The sequence below is a fragment of the Danio rerio genome, chromosome 1, assembly GCF_052040795.2.
Source record: "Danio rerio strain M-AB ecotype USA chromosome 1, GRCz13ab, whole genome shotgun sequence".
Classification (NCBI taxonomy): domain Eukaryota; kingdom Metazoa; phylum Chordata; class Actinopteri; order Cypriniformes; family Danionidae; genus Danio; species Danio rerio.
The window spans coordinates 34,547,977-34,565,317 of NC_141021.1; the positions used below are offsets into that span (position 1 = coordinate 34,547,977).

At 41.7% G+C, this 17,341-nt stretch overlaps 1 protein-coding gene across 1 annotated transcript in view; it reads left to right on the forward strand.

Moving 5' to 3' along the window:
- LOC147846887 (uncharacterized) overlaps positions 1-17,341 on the forward strand; it is a 161,638-nt gene that overhangs the window by 71,757 nt on the left and 72,540 nt on the right. The gene's annotated exons all lie outside the window — the stretch shown is intronic.

The following is a 17,341-nucleotide window of genomic DNA, read 5'->3' on the forward strand; positions in this document are numbered from 1 at the left end:
GTACAGTCATTTCTCGGTAATTTAAATAGTTTTCGCTTTAATTTTGCTTTATTACGTGTGTACCCTGTAGTCAGTCCATGGTTCTGCAGTGGTACTAAAGCACATACACGCAATGTGGGGGAAGGTTTTAGAGAATGACTTTGTACCTTGAATTAAGAAAACAAGCAGTGCTTAGTGGCCACAGCTGCTGGTTTGTTTGTAGTTACTATAATAAATTACAATAATTTGAAAAAACAAATACGAGTTCTATATTATATTGATCAGCACAACAGTCTATTATTACATCTTAATAAAAAAAATGGAAGCATTGCATATTTTAGATAAACATGGAAGGTAAAATGAATTAAAGGATTTAAATAAAGCAAAGAAGCAGCACAAGGATCTGTATGTGAGGCATGTATTTTCCACGGTGTCTAGCAAAAATTATTCAAGAGCTGCTGGGAGCCACACCCTGAAAACACAGCAGGAGGTCCCTGCTCACAGAGCGAGAGGGGGAGAGAGAGATGTTTGTCCTGACATCTAGAGGAAACACATCACAACAACCCAGGGCAGAGACAAACAAAAATAACAAAATAAATAAATAAATAAATAAAAGTGCAATGTGCATTTCAAAATGCTATAAAATTCCTAGAAAATAGAGACAATACTCCAATTTATATATGCGAAAACAATACAACACTTTTACATGAGTGTTTCTAGTGTTAAATGTAGCATTCTTCACATAGCATTTCCTGCTTCAAGTAATAATACTAATACTAATAGTAATACTATTATTACTGCTACTATTCAATAGAAATAATAATAATAATAATAATAATAATAATAGATAACAATACTAACAACTATAATAATAATAATAATAATAATAATAATAATTATTATTATTATTATTATTATTATTAAATTATATAATAATAAAATTGAATAATAATAATAGCAATAATAAACCACACCTTCCTATCAATTTCCAATTAAAATATGCATGAATGAATCAGCAGAGGTCAGCAGTAGACAAAGGACATGTGGAAGATGCAGCAGTAATGATTGCAGATTACCTTAGGCTGACTCTTCCTTTTAATTGCAATCGATCAAAAGACAAAACACAGCAATTGTACTCAAATCAATAAGCCAAGGTCTATGGAAAGGTCCATGCATAGGCCTTCCTAAAAAGGTCCAAGGTCTGGTGGTTGGGGGGGGGGGGGTCTAATTGTTTAAAACATGTTTGTGGCCATTAAATTGGTAGCAATATGTTGAAACTGGGGTGATTGTGGATTATGAAAAGGCAGGTTTTAATCCATAATTTAGAGTTTGAAAATGAACCCCAACAGTGATACTTTTATTTTTACTTAATACTATACAGCTTTAAAAAATAAAACATAGCTGATAAAACACAGGCTGTCAGGAATGGCCTCCACAGAGTCCAGACCTGAAAATTCAGTTTGACCTAACAAGTAAACATATTTTATGTAATGTTAGAAAAGTGGCTAATTTGTCCAATTGTATAAAATTTCATTCATCTTTAGATAAATACTGGGAGAAAGAAAAATACTGGAAGAACTCTGTAGATATTGTTTTATGCCATTCAGCCATATAACGTTAAGCGGTGAGGAAGATTGTCTGTTTTGTCATCCTTTAGACATTACAGTACTCTAAATAATGCACGGGGATCAAACAAATAGCGATGCTTTTGAATTAACATTGGTTTCTGCTCTTTAGACGGTCAGCTGCAGATGTAAATGAATGATGGCAAAAGAAAGTAGTTTGTCATTCAAAAGTGTTCTTAAGACTCTTGATTTTATGTTTTGTATAAGCAATTATGCCATCGAAATATTCTATAAATGCATCATCACACTCGTATCATTGTGATATGGCATTATATCAGCACTGCTGGATACTAACTATGCATGGATCCCAACAGTTTGGCTCCTATATGCGTATATACATGGTCAGAATTTTAGGTTAATTATACTAAAACAAATATGGGTGATGTTAAATATGTTTAGGACAATTTCGATGAAACTTTTAGTCCACTTCAGATGGTTGACTACAATATATGGTCATAACCAGCAAACACATGCAGTTTTTTAAATTATTTTCTTAACATTACAGTATTAAGGAAAACACAATTCAATACTATATAGCCCTGTATGTGCCAATAATAATCAAGCATTTTGAGTAACTTACACTGAGCCTGTAACAGCACTGTAAAGGACATTTGGCCCACTCAACTTCTGTAACTCAGCCACATTGGAGGGTTTCTGAGAATGAACCATCTTTTTCAAGATCCTACCGCAGCATCTAAATTAGCTAGAACACTCCAAAGTCTTGATTTTGGTTTTCTTCAAACATTCAGAGGTGGACTTGCTGGTGTGCTTTGGGTCATTGTCCTGCTGCAGAACTCGAGTTCACTTCAGCTTGAGGTCACTAACAGCTGGGACATTCTCCTTCAGGATATTTTGGTACACAGCAGAATTCATGGTTCCATTTATCACAGCAAGTCTTCTTGGTCTCGAAGCAGCAAAACAGCTCAAAACCACCACCACCAACACCACCACCACCATTTTATTGTTGGTATGATATTCTTTTTCTGAAATGCTGTGTTACTTTTACACCACACACATGGGAACACACACCTTTCAAAAAGTTCAACTTTCATCTTTGTGTCCTTTGTGTCCTTCAGCTCAGCAGTGGTTTTCATCTTAGAACTCTGCTGGAAAATATTTTTTTTACCCAGTCCTTTTCTCATGGTGGAGTCTCGAACACTCACTTTAAGTCTAAGGGGAGTGAAGCATGCAGTTCTTTGGATGTTTTTCTGGGGTCTTTTGTGATCTCTTGGATGAGTTGTCACTGAGCTCTTGGGGTAATTTTGGTCAGCTGGCCACTGCTGGAAAGGTTCACCACTGTTCCTGTTTTTTGCCATTTGTAGATAATAGCTCTCACTGTGGTTAGTTGCAGTTCCAAAGTTTTAGAAATAGCTATTTAACCCTTTCCATACTGTAAGATAACATTTCTACAATTTCTTTCGATTTCGACTTCTTTGATTTGAGGATCTTTTAATTTACTTCATTTTGTCAGCCAGGGCTTTCTTGATTGCAAACAGGTGTGGCAGTAATCAGGTGTGCCTAGAGAATTAAACCTCAGTTATGTTTTCCCATATTTTCAGCTGGTATCATAATAATAAAAAAAGAAAAACAGGACTGTACCTTTGAACAGTATATTTGATTTGTAATGTATTATGCTATCAGAGTGAAATATTAATAACTTTAGTAATATGGGTGGTAACAATGACATTCTACCATTGAGAAATACACTGACTGTGCATGGTAAAATATGCATGACCACACCCTGATGTGAGACTGCAATGTTTGCGTGCTGTTTCTCCCTCACACTGAACACTGCAGTTATTATGTAACACACTGTCAGTGAATGACTTTAACACACATCACACATGTGACTCTCTCCACATTCAACTCTTACACCCTTCGCTGTTCACAGCTAACCAACTGTTCTGCCTATATCCCATCACTATAACTAACTATAATAACTATAACTATAATCAATCTTCCACAGCTCTCAGGCTTATTCCCAGTACTTCAACTAAACAATGCTGTTGAAAAACATGTAAAATCTGTAAAAAAAAAAAAAGAAAAAAAAAAAGTGAAAGACAATTTTAAAAAGTGAATAATTAAATGAACTTGACTTGATATTTGTTTACTAATTTAACATTTGACTAACTAATAACTCCATTGTTATCATAAACATTATTATTATTATTATTATTATTGTTAGTATTATTATTATTTTTTATTAGTAGTAGTAGTAGTAGTGGCAGCAGTATTATTAGTAGTGTAGTAGTAGTATCATTATCATTATGCACATATAACATTTTCAGTGAAATTTATGTTTTGATCATATCATTATTTAGTTTTGAATCATTTATGTTTAAATGTTATTTGAATTACTTTTAAATTATATATTTTTTTCTGTTTCCTGATGGTTCAACTGCAATATATGAACAACTGTGCCCTCTGCTGGACAGATGAAAACATGCAATCAGATGACGTCTATAAGTAGTGCCGTAAAATAAAATAAAACAAAATAAAATAAAATAAAATAAACTGGAAAAAGCCTAGCTATTACCATAAGTTCTGCATTCCCAATAAAACAAAAGAGGTTCACTTAAAAATTCCTTAAAAAATATATCCAGTGAGTAAACGGTACTTAGGCAAAGTATATGGAGGTAGATAGTTCATGCTCATTTTGTAAAACTAAGGACGAAACCCCGACTCACATATTTTTTCAATACTTTTTTTTCAATTGAGTATTTTTTCAATACTCAATTCATACTTTTTCACATTTTAAATTAAATTGATGTTTTTATTAAGAGAATAATATAGAAAAAAGTGATAGATTCTTGGATTATTACGATAATTATTTTGGAAATATCACGGATACATAAGTCTTTCTTTCCTCATGCTGTATTTGTGTTATTTGTGTATCTGTTTAATTTTTTACTTTTTTTCTCTCTTTTGTTTCTTTTTTGTTTTACAGTTTTATATGTGTTTGTAATATTATTTAACCTGTTCTGTTATTATCATTGTTACTATTGTCTTTCTTGTGTGAGATTGGATTTTGCATGTTTGTTATTGAAGTCAATAATAAATGAATGAATGAATAAATAAATAAATAAATAAATAAATAAATAAATAAATCAGCAAATAAATCAACAAATAAATGAATCAACAGATAAATAAATAAATAAATAAATAAATAAATAAATAAATAAATAAATAAATAAATAAATAAATAAAAGGGCAGCACGGTGGCTCAGCGGGTAGCACAATTGCCACACAGCAAGAAGGTTGCTGTTTTGAGCCCCGGCTGGGTCAGTTGGCATTTCTGTGTGGTGTTTGCATGTTCTTTCCATATTCACATTGGTTTCCTCCGGGTGCTCTGGTTTCCACCACAAGTCCAAGGACATGTGGTAAAGGTAAATTGGATAAGCTAAATCGGCCGTAGTGTATGTGTGTGAATAGAAATGTATGGATGTTTCCCAGTGACGGGTTGCAGCAGGAAGGGCATCCGCTGTGTAAAAAATGTGTTGGATAAGTGGCGGTTCATTCCACTGTGGCGAGCCCAGATTAATAAAGAGACTAAGCTGAATAGAAAACGAATGAATGAAAATAAAATAAAATAAAATATTTTCTGGGTGATAGCATTAATCAAAAACAGGGGAAAAAAAGAAAATCTAAATAAATAACAACATAAAACATTTTTATATGGACACTGGTTAAAAAACTACACAATGATGAGGTTTACTATACACAATTGGAATCGTGTTTCTGTCTGGTTTGGTGAATCTTAAGATAAAGGGGACAATAATGGGCCAGAAATGAGAGCTTTTTTAGGTTATACTTTTACAGGTTATACTTTGACGGCACACAAAGATTTGATGCGTCACAGCATTATTAACAGTCATTTAAATCTCTCAATTAATCAATATCAATTATAATTAAACAAATGAAGTTACATATACTATTGCAAACATATTTCAGTTCCAGTTAGCTCAGCCTGCTGTAAATGCTGTTTGAAAAAGACATGTTTTCATCATAGTATCTATAACTGTCAGGCTCGGACAGAAAACAGAGAGGATTCAGTTCTAAATCAGGAGTTTATTTAGAACAAGGATGAACAAAGGCAGCTGCCGTTCCTCAACCACTTGTGGGAGAACGCAGACTGGTGAGAGTAACTGGTGATCCACCTTGGCTCCCTCAGAGCGGAGCGAGGGCTGTAGCTGTTGAGCGCAGGTATGGAGCTGGGAATCAACAGTGAGGAGACTGAGCAGATCACAGGTAAGCAAAAGTAATTAAGTTATAAATTAAAGTAATTGGATTGGACTAGACAGGACTAAAATGTATAGTTCTCTAGAGAGCGAGAGTTAGTCAATAGGCTTTAATGAACACAATAATCCGACAAAGTGTAACAAGACGTAGCAGGTAAATATAGAGAGGCAAATAGGATCAAATGGAAACAGGTGAGTAATGCATGCGCTGATTGAAAGGAGATACAGCTGAAGTGAACAACACAGATTAGATCAAACCTGACTCGTGACAGTCGCCCGAGGAGCACCTCCTGGTGTTCCCAGAGAGAGAGATTGCAGAGAGCGTGAGAAGTCCGCGATCAGCAAGTGGTTCAATATGTCCCGGGCCGCCACCCAACTCCTCTCCTCCGGACCGTATCCCTCCCAATCGACCAGATACTCGTTCATTCGTGAGTCTGAAGTAATGATCCATGTGCTCTCTGCCAAGTGCGTCGACAACGTCTAATAAAAGCTTGTACGGAGGGTACCGAAGCCTCGGGTTCTTGCAAGGAGAATAGGGGAGGTTGATAACCCAAGCAACAGTGAAAGGGGGAGAGGCCAGTGGCTGATGTGGGCAGTGAATTATAGGTGTGGTCAGCCCAACCCAACTGCTCGGACCAGAAGGCTGGATTGAGGGCGACTAATGTGTGGAGAAAATGGCCAAGGATCTGGTTAACACGTAACAGTATTACTGGCTGAGGGAGGTAATACAGTAACAAAATCTAATGCAATATAAGTCCATGGACGTGACGGAACGGGGAGAGGTCATTAAAGTCCGGCAGGTGGGGAATTGTCAGATTTAGACTGAGACCCTAAAAAGGTGACTGATGCCTTTACAAAAAGGAGATTCTCGAGCAGACACTGTAGTACTTGGCGGAAGTTCTGGATGTGAACGGAGAGGTTAGGAGAAAAGACTAGGATATCATCTAAGTATACGAAATCAAAGACGTTGAGCATGTCCCGAAGAACATTGTTAACCAGAGCTTGGAAAATGGTTGGAGCGTATAGTAGACCGAAGGGAAGGACCCTATACTAGAAGTGGCAGAGCGGGGTATTAAACGCAGTCTTCCACTCGTGTCCTTGTTTAACGCGTACTAAGTGGTAGGCGTTATGTAAATCCAACTTGGTAAAGCCTTAGCGCCCTGCAGTAAATCGAAGGCTGAACCCATAAGGGGTAACTGGTAGCGATTTTTGATGGTAAAGCTATTTAACCCTCTATAATCTATGAAGGGGCGTAAGGAACTGTCTTTCTTCTTTATGAAGAAAAACTCTGCTCCAGCCGGAGAGGTAGACGGAACTATAGTTCCTGTAGCGTGTGATTCCGAAAGACAACTCTCGAGGGCTTGGCATTCAGGAGCTGATAAAGAATAGAGTCTTCCATGAGGAAGGGCGCTCCCTGGAATGAGATCGATGCTGCAGTCATACGGACGATGTGGAGAGAAAGAAGCAGCTCGGGAGAGGCTAAACTCCAATCGCAGATCGTGGTACTCCTCTGGAAAACCGGATAAATCTCTGGGCTCCTCCTGTAACACAGAAACAGAAGACACAGCATTTACAGCAGATACGAGGCATTTGACATGACAAGGTACACTCCATGATAGTATTGTCCCCTTAGAGCAGTCTATGTGAGGATTATGTTGGATAAACCAAGGATGACCCTATACTAGCAGCATAAAAGGTGAGCGAAATAACTTAAATGTAATTGTCTCTTTGTGATTGCCAGATACAGTGAGACTCACAGGAAGAGTGATGAAGTCGATCCAGGTGAAAGGTCGTCCATCGAGGGCGTAGATGGTAAGAGGACGGTTGAGTATTTCAAAAGGGATCTTATTGTCCTTGGCCCAATTCTCATCCATAAAGTTCCCCTCTGCACCAGAATCGACGAACGCCGAGCAGGAAATAGACGAGTCCGAGGTGTGTAACATTACGTTGAGGGATGAACAGGATAGAAGTGATGGAGAAAAAGTTGATGCACTCGCCAGTACTCCCCTGTCTACTGATGAGCGAGGTCTTTTACTGGACATCCTAAGGTGAGATGTCCAACACCTCAACCGTACATACACAACCTTGCCGAGAAGCGGCGCTGAGAACTGCATTTTCTCAAGAGAGCCTTATTGCATGGGCTCTGCGTCGGAGAAGGAAGTCAGATGAGAAAGAGCCGGACAAGGAGGAGTGAAAGTTGGAGGGGAGCTGCAGAGACGGTTGTGTTGATCGAGGCGTCTGTCCACTCGGTGAGCCAATCCCACCAGTGGATCGAACCGAGATGGGAGATCGTGTGCTAGCAGCTCATCCTTAACCTCTGCCTTGAGACCATCCAGGAAACGGGCTGCGAGAGCAGGCTCTTTTCAATCACTCGTGGCTGCCAGAGTGTGGAACTCGATAACATAGTCCGCTGCTGATCGTCTTCCCTGGCGAAGGGTGGAGTGGTGACGCGAGGCCTTGCGTCCGTGGACCGAACGATTGAATACTTTAATCATCTCCTGCTTGAAACTGGGGAAGTGATAACAACAATCAGAGTTGGCCTCCCACAAAGCCCTCCCCAGTCTCTGGCTCGCCCGGTTAGCAGGGAAATAATGAACGCCACTCTGGCGGATTGTTAGAGTTGGTGTTGGGATAGAGGGTGAAGACCACCTCACACTGGGTCAAAAAGGCCTGACACTTGGTGGACTGACTTAAGTAGTGCAGTGGGTTGTTAATCTGTGGCTCCGGTGGTGGATGGGAGTCGGGTGCCGGAGTGGACTCTTGAAGCAGGCTTCCTAGCTGAGTGGTGAGCTTGCATAAGATAAGCTCTCGACTGAATATCTAGCAGCTGCCAGCTCCTCCTCATGCCGGCCCAGCATCACGCCCTGCATCTCCGTAGCAGAGCGGATAGGAGAGTCCCTTGTTGGTTCCATCCGGGATGTGTTTGGTCAGATTATTTTGTCAGGCTCGGACAGAAAACAGAGAGGATTCAGTTCTAAATCATGAGTTTATTTAGAATGGTAAAAAAGGCAGCTGTTGTTCCTCGATTACCCGTGGGAGAACGCAGACTGGTGAGAGTAACTGGTGATCCACCTTGGCTCCCTTGGAGTGGAGCGAGGGCTGTAGCTGGCGAGCGCCGGTGTGGAGCTGGGAATCAACAGTGAGGAGACTGCGCAGATCACAGGTAAGCAAAAGTATTTAAGTTATAAATTAAAGTAATGCTACTGGACTAGACAGGAATAAAATGTATAGTTCTCTAGAGAGCGAGAGTTGGTCTGTAGGCTTTAATGAACACAATAATCCGACAAAGTGTAACAAGATGGGGCAGGTAAATATAGAGAGACAAATAGGATCAAATGGAAACAGGTGAGTAATGCATGCGCATTAGCGCTGATTCAGCTTATTCCCTTTGATAATTTGGGGCGGCCACAGCCAAATGTACCGAAAACTCATCCAGCTTATGTTTTATGCAGTGAATGCCTTTCCAGCTGCAACCCATCATCGGGAAACATCTATACACTCTAATTTACACACATACACTATGCACAATTTAGTTTACCTAATTTACCTATTCCACATGTCTTTGGTCTTGTGGAGGAAACGGGAGCACCCGGAGAGAACCCACGCGAACATAGGGAGAACATGCAATCTCCAAACAGAAATGTCTACTGATCCAGCAACCTTCCAGCTTTCAATCTTCCAACCTTACTGTGACGCTCACATATAAATATATAGCTGTATAAATAAGATGCTTTTGAAGTTGTAAAACACTCTTTAGGAGAGACTGTTCTGGAGCTAATAATAATAGCAGTAATAATAAACCTCTTTCTGGGCTCCACTCTACATTAGCTATGTTTCCATCCACCTGTTTTGATGTGCATTTTTTAAATTTATACAGATTTTTAAAAATGCGCATAAAAACAGGTTGATGGAAACATAGCCAGTGAAGCCTAGTTCTGTTCTGCAGGTTTATCTTTCACCCTGATTAAACAGATCTAAAACTAATTGAGTTCAGTCTTGTTTAAAACCTACATGTTAGTGTGTTTAAGCAGGGTTCGAACTAAACTCTGCAAGGCTGCAGCCCTCCTGAGTTTGACACTTGTGCACTGCATGGTCCCTGATGCGCTGCTGAATACAGCCCACTTGTTATTCACAGATAGACAGAAAGAGATACAAAGTAACAGAATGAAAAAGTTCATCTAAAGCAGGTTTCCCAAACTTTTCATCCAGCGACCTTTAAAATACCAATGCCAGTGACTCGTGACCACCCAATATTCTCTGAGGTGGTTATAAATATACAAACTTTGCAAGTAACGGTGCTTACACACCAATAGGCCCAAGTTTATGTCATGAATCTGGTTTGTTGATTGTCAACCTTTTCCCCTCTGTGTTCTCCTACCAGCTGTCAGCGCTTGCAATCAGCGCGAGCACTGATCAGCAGTCACCTGTTCTCGCTTTGTCATTATTGACACTCCTATATCTACCTCCATATTTTCTCCCTCTGTTGTCAGATTATTGTTACTCTGTGTGTTTGTTCTCCGTGTAGTTTGTTCTCCACAATATCAGATCTTATCACCATTTGTCTCGTCTCGTCAAGTCTTCTTGTAATTCACCCGCCTTTGTTCATCAATGCATGTTAAGATTGCCGCAGCTTGTTGCTCACCTGTTTGACTGTGCTCTGACCATCAGCACCCGGAGGTCAGAAATTCCCGCATTGCAGTGGTGGGCACGGACCGAACGGCTCTCCCTCTCTCTCGCTCCCGGCCGTCGACGGCCCCTTTTGAGTCTTGTTTTTGAAGACCCAGATCTATGTTTATTTCCTCTGAATTAACGACAGACTGCCTTTGTTGAATTTCACTATTAAAAGACTGAGTTGAACTGCACAAACCTCTCTTTTGATTCTGTTCCGTGACAGAATAATCTGACCAAACGATGGATGTGGCAGAGAAGGGCACCATACGCTTCGCGGTGGTACACCAGGGAGCAATGCTCGGCCGCCACGAAGAGGAGCTCTCTGCCACCAGACATGCCGTGGACAGTCTGTCTGCTAAGGTAACGGAGCTTACCAACCAGCTGCACAGATTTCGCCATTGGGGTCCGTCTAATGCTGACCAGCCAATGTCTGAACCCCGTGTGAACAACCCCCCACGTTATGTGGGCCAAAGTGCGAGGTGGTGTTTTCACTACAGTCATCTACCTATGCCACCGATTGCTCCCGAGTGGCATTTGTTCTCTCTCTGCTCACTGGACGGGTGAGAGAATGGGGAGCCGCCGTGTGGGAGGCTAAATCTGACTGCTGTTCTCACTACGCCTCTTTTAAGAAGGAAATGTTGAAGGTTTTTGACAGATCTGCGCTGGGAAGAGAGGCTTCCCGTCAGCTCGCGGCGCTTCGCCAGGGTAGTAGATCTGCGGCTGACTTTGCCATCCAGTTCCGCACCCTGGCGGCGACCAGTAAATGGAACGAGCCAGCCCTTGTTGCCCGTTTTTTGGATGGTCTCTCCTCCGAATTGAAGGAGGAGCTTTTTTCCTCTTGTCTGGACTCTCTTATAGGGAGGGCGATTCGTCTGAATAAACGGTTGGGGTTGCGCCGCTGCTCCAGAGGCCCCTCTGAAGAGAGGGGGATGCCATCCTTCCCCCCGTCTCCCACTCCCACCCCCCCCCCCCCCCTCCGGAACCCATGGAGGTGGGTGGTCTGCACATCACAACCGCTGAGAGTCAACGCCGCCTAATTAACAGGCTCTGCATGTACTGTGGGGCCGCTGTCCATTTCTTTGCCAAGTGCCTGGTAAAAGGGGCAAGCTCACCAGTAGACTGGGGAGTTCTGGCGAACGCGATATCCTTATCCCCCACTCCGTTGTGGCGAACCGCTCTCCCTGCTGTCCTGCGCCATGGTGGCACCTCTATTTCCTGCGAGGCGTTTATTGACTCAGGAGCTGAAGGAAACTTCATGGATGAGGCGTGGGCATTACGTCATGGTATTCCCTCCATCGAGATGGACAACCCACCTACGGTGTACGCGCTCAATGGAGATCTTTTGCATCAAGTTCGACGGATCACCATGCCTGTGTCTCTTACCGTCTCTGGAAATCATCAAGAGACAATAAGATTTTTTTTATTTGACTCTGTCCTTTCCCCATTAATACTCTGCCACCCCTGGCTATCTAAACATAATCCCCACATTGTCTGGTCTGATGGGACTGTTTTGTCTTGGAGTCTTACCTGTCATGATAAATGTCTTGTCTCTGCTGTTCCTCCTGTCTCTTCTGTCTCTGTGTTGCAGGACGAACCAGGTGATTTGTCAGGCGTGCCAGAGGAGTATCACAATCTGCGAGCGGTCTTCAGTCGTTCCCGGGCCGCTTCTCTGCCTCCCCATCAACCCTATGACTGTAGCATCGATCTCGTTCCAGGTAGTACTCCCCCTAGGGGGCGATTGTATTCTCTATCCAAGCCTGAGCGCGAAGCCCTTGAACATTATCTCTCAGAATCGCTCGCAGCTGGCACCATAGTTCCCTCTACGTCGCCCACTGGTGCTGGTTTCTTTTTTGTTAAGAAAAAAAACAGCTCGCTGCGCCTGTGTATTGACTATCGAGGTCTAAACAGTATAACCATTAAGAATCACTATCCGCTGCCCCTCCTGTCATCAGCTTTTGAGATCTTACAAGGGGCTAAGGTTTTCACTAAATTAGACCTTCGCAACGCATATCATTTGGTCCGCATCAAGGCCGGGCACAAGTGGAAAACCGGCTTTAATACGCCGCTCGGCCACTTCGAATATAGGGTCCTTCCCTTCGGGCTGGTAAACGCCCCTTCTGTGTTCCAAGCCCTAGTAAATGACGTGCTTAGGGACATGCTGAACATCTTCTTTTTTGTCTACCTTGATGACATTTAAATTTTTTCTCCTTCGCTCGAGACCCATATCCTCCAGGTTCGCCGCGTACTACAACGCCTGTTAGAGAATCGACTTTTCGTAAAAGCGGAGAAATGTATTTTCCATGCAGACTCGGTTCCGTTTCTAGGCTATATAGTCTCCACCGTGGGTATTAGCAGGGACCCAGCAAAAGTACAGGCAGTAACAGACTGGCCCATCCCGGCGACACAAACTGCTCTCCAGAGATTTTTGGGTTTTTCAAAATTTTACCAGCGGTTTATCCGAAACTTTAGCCAAGTTGTTGCGCCGATAACTGCTCTTACCTCCACAAAGTCTAATTTTGTGTGGTCTCCTGCTGCCCAAGCTGTGTTCAACAAACTTAAGCATTTATTCTCATCCGCACCCATCCTTGTTATGCCCGACCCCTCCCGACAGTTTATTGTGGAGGTGGACGCCTCCAGCTCCACCGTTGGAAGCCGTTCTCTCTCAACGCTCGGTCACCGATAATAAGGTCCACACCTTCGCCCTATTTTCTAATAAGCTCTCGCCCGCGGAGCGTAATTATGACGTGGGTAATCGTGAACTCTTAGCCATTTGGTTAGCTTTAGGCGAATGGCCACACTGGCTCGAAGGGGCGGCTGTGCCGTTTGAGGTTTTGACTGACCATCGCAACTTGACGTACATCCGTACTGCTAAAAGACTCAATGCTCGACAGGCGTGATGGGCGTTATTCTTTGGGCGATTTGACTTCACCATCTCTTATCATCCAAGTTCTAAAAACATCAAACCAGATGCGCTATCACGTCTGTTCAATCCCTCCGACAACGACTCCACCCCGGAACCCATTCTTGCTAAAGGCTGTGTTGTCGGAGCCTTAGTCTGGGGAATGGAACGTAAGGTTAAACGAGCTCTCGCACGGGTTAAAACCCCTCAGAGATGCCCAGAGAATAAATTATTCTTTCCCAAACCTTTATGATAGGCTGTGCTCCGCTGGGCACACGCCTCAAAATTAGTAGCCCACCTGGGGGTTAAAGGCACCCTAACCGCGATCCGTCAACGTTTCTGGTGGCCGTCTATCATACGCGACACTCGTTCTTTTGTTATGTCTTGCCCAGTTTGCGCTCAATCCAAAAGTAGTAACCTTCCACCTACGGGTCTCCTCAGACCGTTACCCATTCCCTCCCGCCCGTAGTCTCACATCGCCTTAGACTTCGTTACTGGGTTACCACCTTCTGCGAACAATACCATTATCCTTACTGTAGTCGATCGCTTCTCTAAGTCCGCTCACTTTATTCCCGCTCCCAAACTCCCCTCTGCGAAACAGAATGCCGTACTGGTTTTCAGCCATGTTTTTAGAATTCATGGGTTACCAGTAGACATTGTTTCTGACAGAGGTCCGCAATTCACTTCGTGTTTCTGGCGAGAATTCTGCCGACAGATAGGGGCTACTGCCAGTCTGTCATCAGGCTTTCACCCACAAACTAATGGGCAAGCGAAACGCGTGAATCAAATTCTCGGTTGCCTCCTCCGCACCTTAGCAGCGCAGAATCCCTTCTCGTGGAGCGAACAGTTAGGCTGGGCTGAATACGCGTATAACGTATAACGCAGGGGGGCGCTCCTCGGGGGAGGGATTCTGTCATGAATCTGGTTTGTTGATTGCCAAACTTTTCCCCTCTGTGTTCTCCTACCAGCTGTCAGTGCTTTCAATCAGCGCGAGCGCTGATCAGCAGTCACCTGTTCTCACTTTGTCATTATTGACACTCCTATATCTACCTCCCTATTTTCTCCCTCTGTTGATTATTGTTACTCTGTGTGTTTGTCCTCCATGTAGTTTGTTCTCCACAGTATCCGATCTTATCATCATTTGTCTCGTCTCGTCAAGTCTTGTAATTCACCCGCCTGTGCTCATCATTGCATGTTAAGATTGCCACAGCTTGTTGCTCACCTGTTTGACTGTGCTCTGACCATCAGCATCCGGAGGTCAGAGATTCCCGCATCGCAGTGGTGGGCACAGACCGAATGGCTCTCCCTCTCTCTCGCTCCAGGCCGTGGACGGCCCCTTTTGAGTCTTGTTTTTGAAGACCCAGATCTATGTTTATTTCCTCTGAATTAACGACAGACTGCCTTTGTTGAATTTCACTATTAAAAGACTGAGTTGAACTGCACAAACCTCTCTTTTGATTCTGTTCCGTGACAGTTTATTCTTTGTTTAATTTTGGAGAACGCCACTCAGAGATCATTCTCCGTGTTCAATTGTGGACTGTATTGATTTTTAATCTACGTGAGTGTCGTAAAGGTGTCAAAGTTTAACCTGGTGACATGAAATCAATCTGCTGCATCTGACTCTGTTGCTGTGTCTTTCTACCATGACCCCATAATCTAACATGACCACAATAATAATAATAAAAAAGCGTGCTGTTTTTTATGTAACTATTAACTGTTTTTTTTTATCTTCTATAGGTTGTGAATAAATTATGGGAAATCTAATAGTTTAAACAAATGAATTTGATTTTAAGAAATCACCAACTGGGCTGCACAGTGGCGCAGTGGGTAGCACAATCACCTCACAGCAAGAAGGTCATTGGTTCAAGCCTCGGCTACGTCAGTTGGCATTTCTGTGTGGAGTTTGCATGTTATTTCAGTGTTCGTGTGGGTTTCTTCTGGGTGCGTCAGTCCAAAGACATGTGGAACAGGTAAATTGGTTAGACTAAATTGTCCATTATGTGTGTGTATGGATGTTTCCAAGCAATGGGTTGCAGCTGGAAGGGCATCCACTATGTGAAACATGCTGGATAAGTTGGTGGCACTGTGGCGACCCCACATTAATAAAGGGACTGAGCCAAAAAGAAAATGAATACATAAATAAAATCACCAAGCAACCCCCCCTCCCACTAGTAGGATCCCCACTTTGGGAACCACTGATCTATAGGAAGGTGCCCAAACTAGGTCCCGGAGGGCCGGTGTCCTGAAGAGTTCCGTTTCAGAGATTTATTGCCAACCTGTCAATAGGCTTCTAGTCTGTGTAATTGAGGCTGGAGATGTACTCTTCAGCAAATTGGCCCATACTCTTGATATAAAGCCAAGTGACAAAAATGTGGCATCCACCTCTACTTTACATTCACCAACAACAGCTTTCTGAGATTCTACAGTGAATAATAAAGATTCAGTCAATACTCCATGGGAACACACAAAACATGGCTTGTATTTCATGTATTATTACTTGCTGATATTGTTTATGTTAAATTAAAACTTTATTTAAAGTACTGTATGTATTGCTTGTATGTTCCTTATTTACATAAGATTATATACAAAAAATCTTGACATTTTAGCTTGACATTGCTATAATAGCATGTTTTTGCCCTGAAGCAGCAAACCAAAATCTGTTGGGGGCTAGGGGGAGCACATGATTGATTTATTATCAGGGACAGGGTGAAATACATATATTTTTTTTTCTCCTGAAACAAGAAATCCTCCCATACATGTTTACTTTTTGTAAATAATACCATACTACTTCTGATCTGCTGACATCACTATTGTCAATCTAGAATGGATTTAATGAACAAGCAAATCACTCTTACAATTGCATTATTGTGCTCATCTCCTTTCTCTTCAACACTAGCATATTGAAAAGTGTAATTGTTTTACTTAATTTTTTCAATCGCATGATTGTGTTACACATAACTAGATAATATTTAGCATATGTGCATCGACAGAGGAGAACAGGCTCCTCCAGCTGAATCTGGTTCCTTTTAAAGGGGTTTTCTTTCCACTACCTAAACAACTTGTGAAGTTTGTCTTTCCATGCCCACAGCTGCCTTTGGTTTTTCTACCTTAATGTGTGAATGTCTGTAATGAACAAATAAAAATCTATATAATAATTATTATCAGCTTGCGAATGAATTGGCCAAGCTCTGTATGCAGAAACTACAGTACACGGTTGGAATCTTAAAAAACCAGTAATCTGAGCAGTCCCAGAGTTTATCTTCTGTCCTAATTAAACACACCTGAACCAGGTAATTGGGCTTGTCAGACTTTCTAGATAAAGCTGCGGACACACTGAATTTTTCTTCCCGCAGACTTCCATTTATATGCACACGAATGTGTCAGACCGGAAACGCAAGCTCGTGCGACAAGTTTCTCTGTATGCTGCGTTGCAAAGTTCAAGCTTGGTAAACTCTGACCAGCAAAATCGCATCACTTGACTGCGTGAGACCAATAGAGTATCAAAACATGACCTCTTTGGACATAAATTTAAAATATGGACCAAAAATTCAAAAATTAAAATAATGTTATTAATTACTCAATCTCATGTCATTCCAAACCAACCATTCGTTCATCTTCAGAACACAAACTAAGATATTTAGTTTAAATCTGAGAGCTTTTGTGTTTTCAGTTAACATGAGTTAATTATGGATGGAACGGTTTTGGAACTGACATTACTGGAGTAAACAGATTTAAGGTCAGAGTTTATCATATGGTAAGTTAAAGGGGCTGTATGTATGTTTTTTTTTTTATTTTACTCAAAGCATCAAAATACCATGTTTGCAGATGTTTAAGAAACAGGCTTAATAAACATGTTTGTCAATTTGAAAAAAAAAAAAAAAAAAACAATGGTTGTTCTCTTTTGAAAATGTGCATTTCGTGTTTGAATG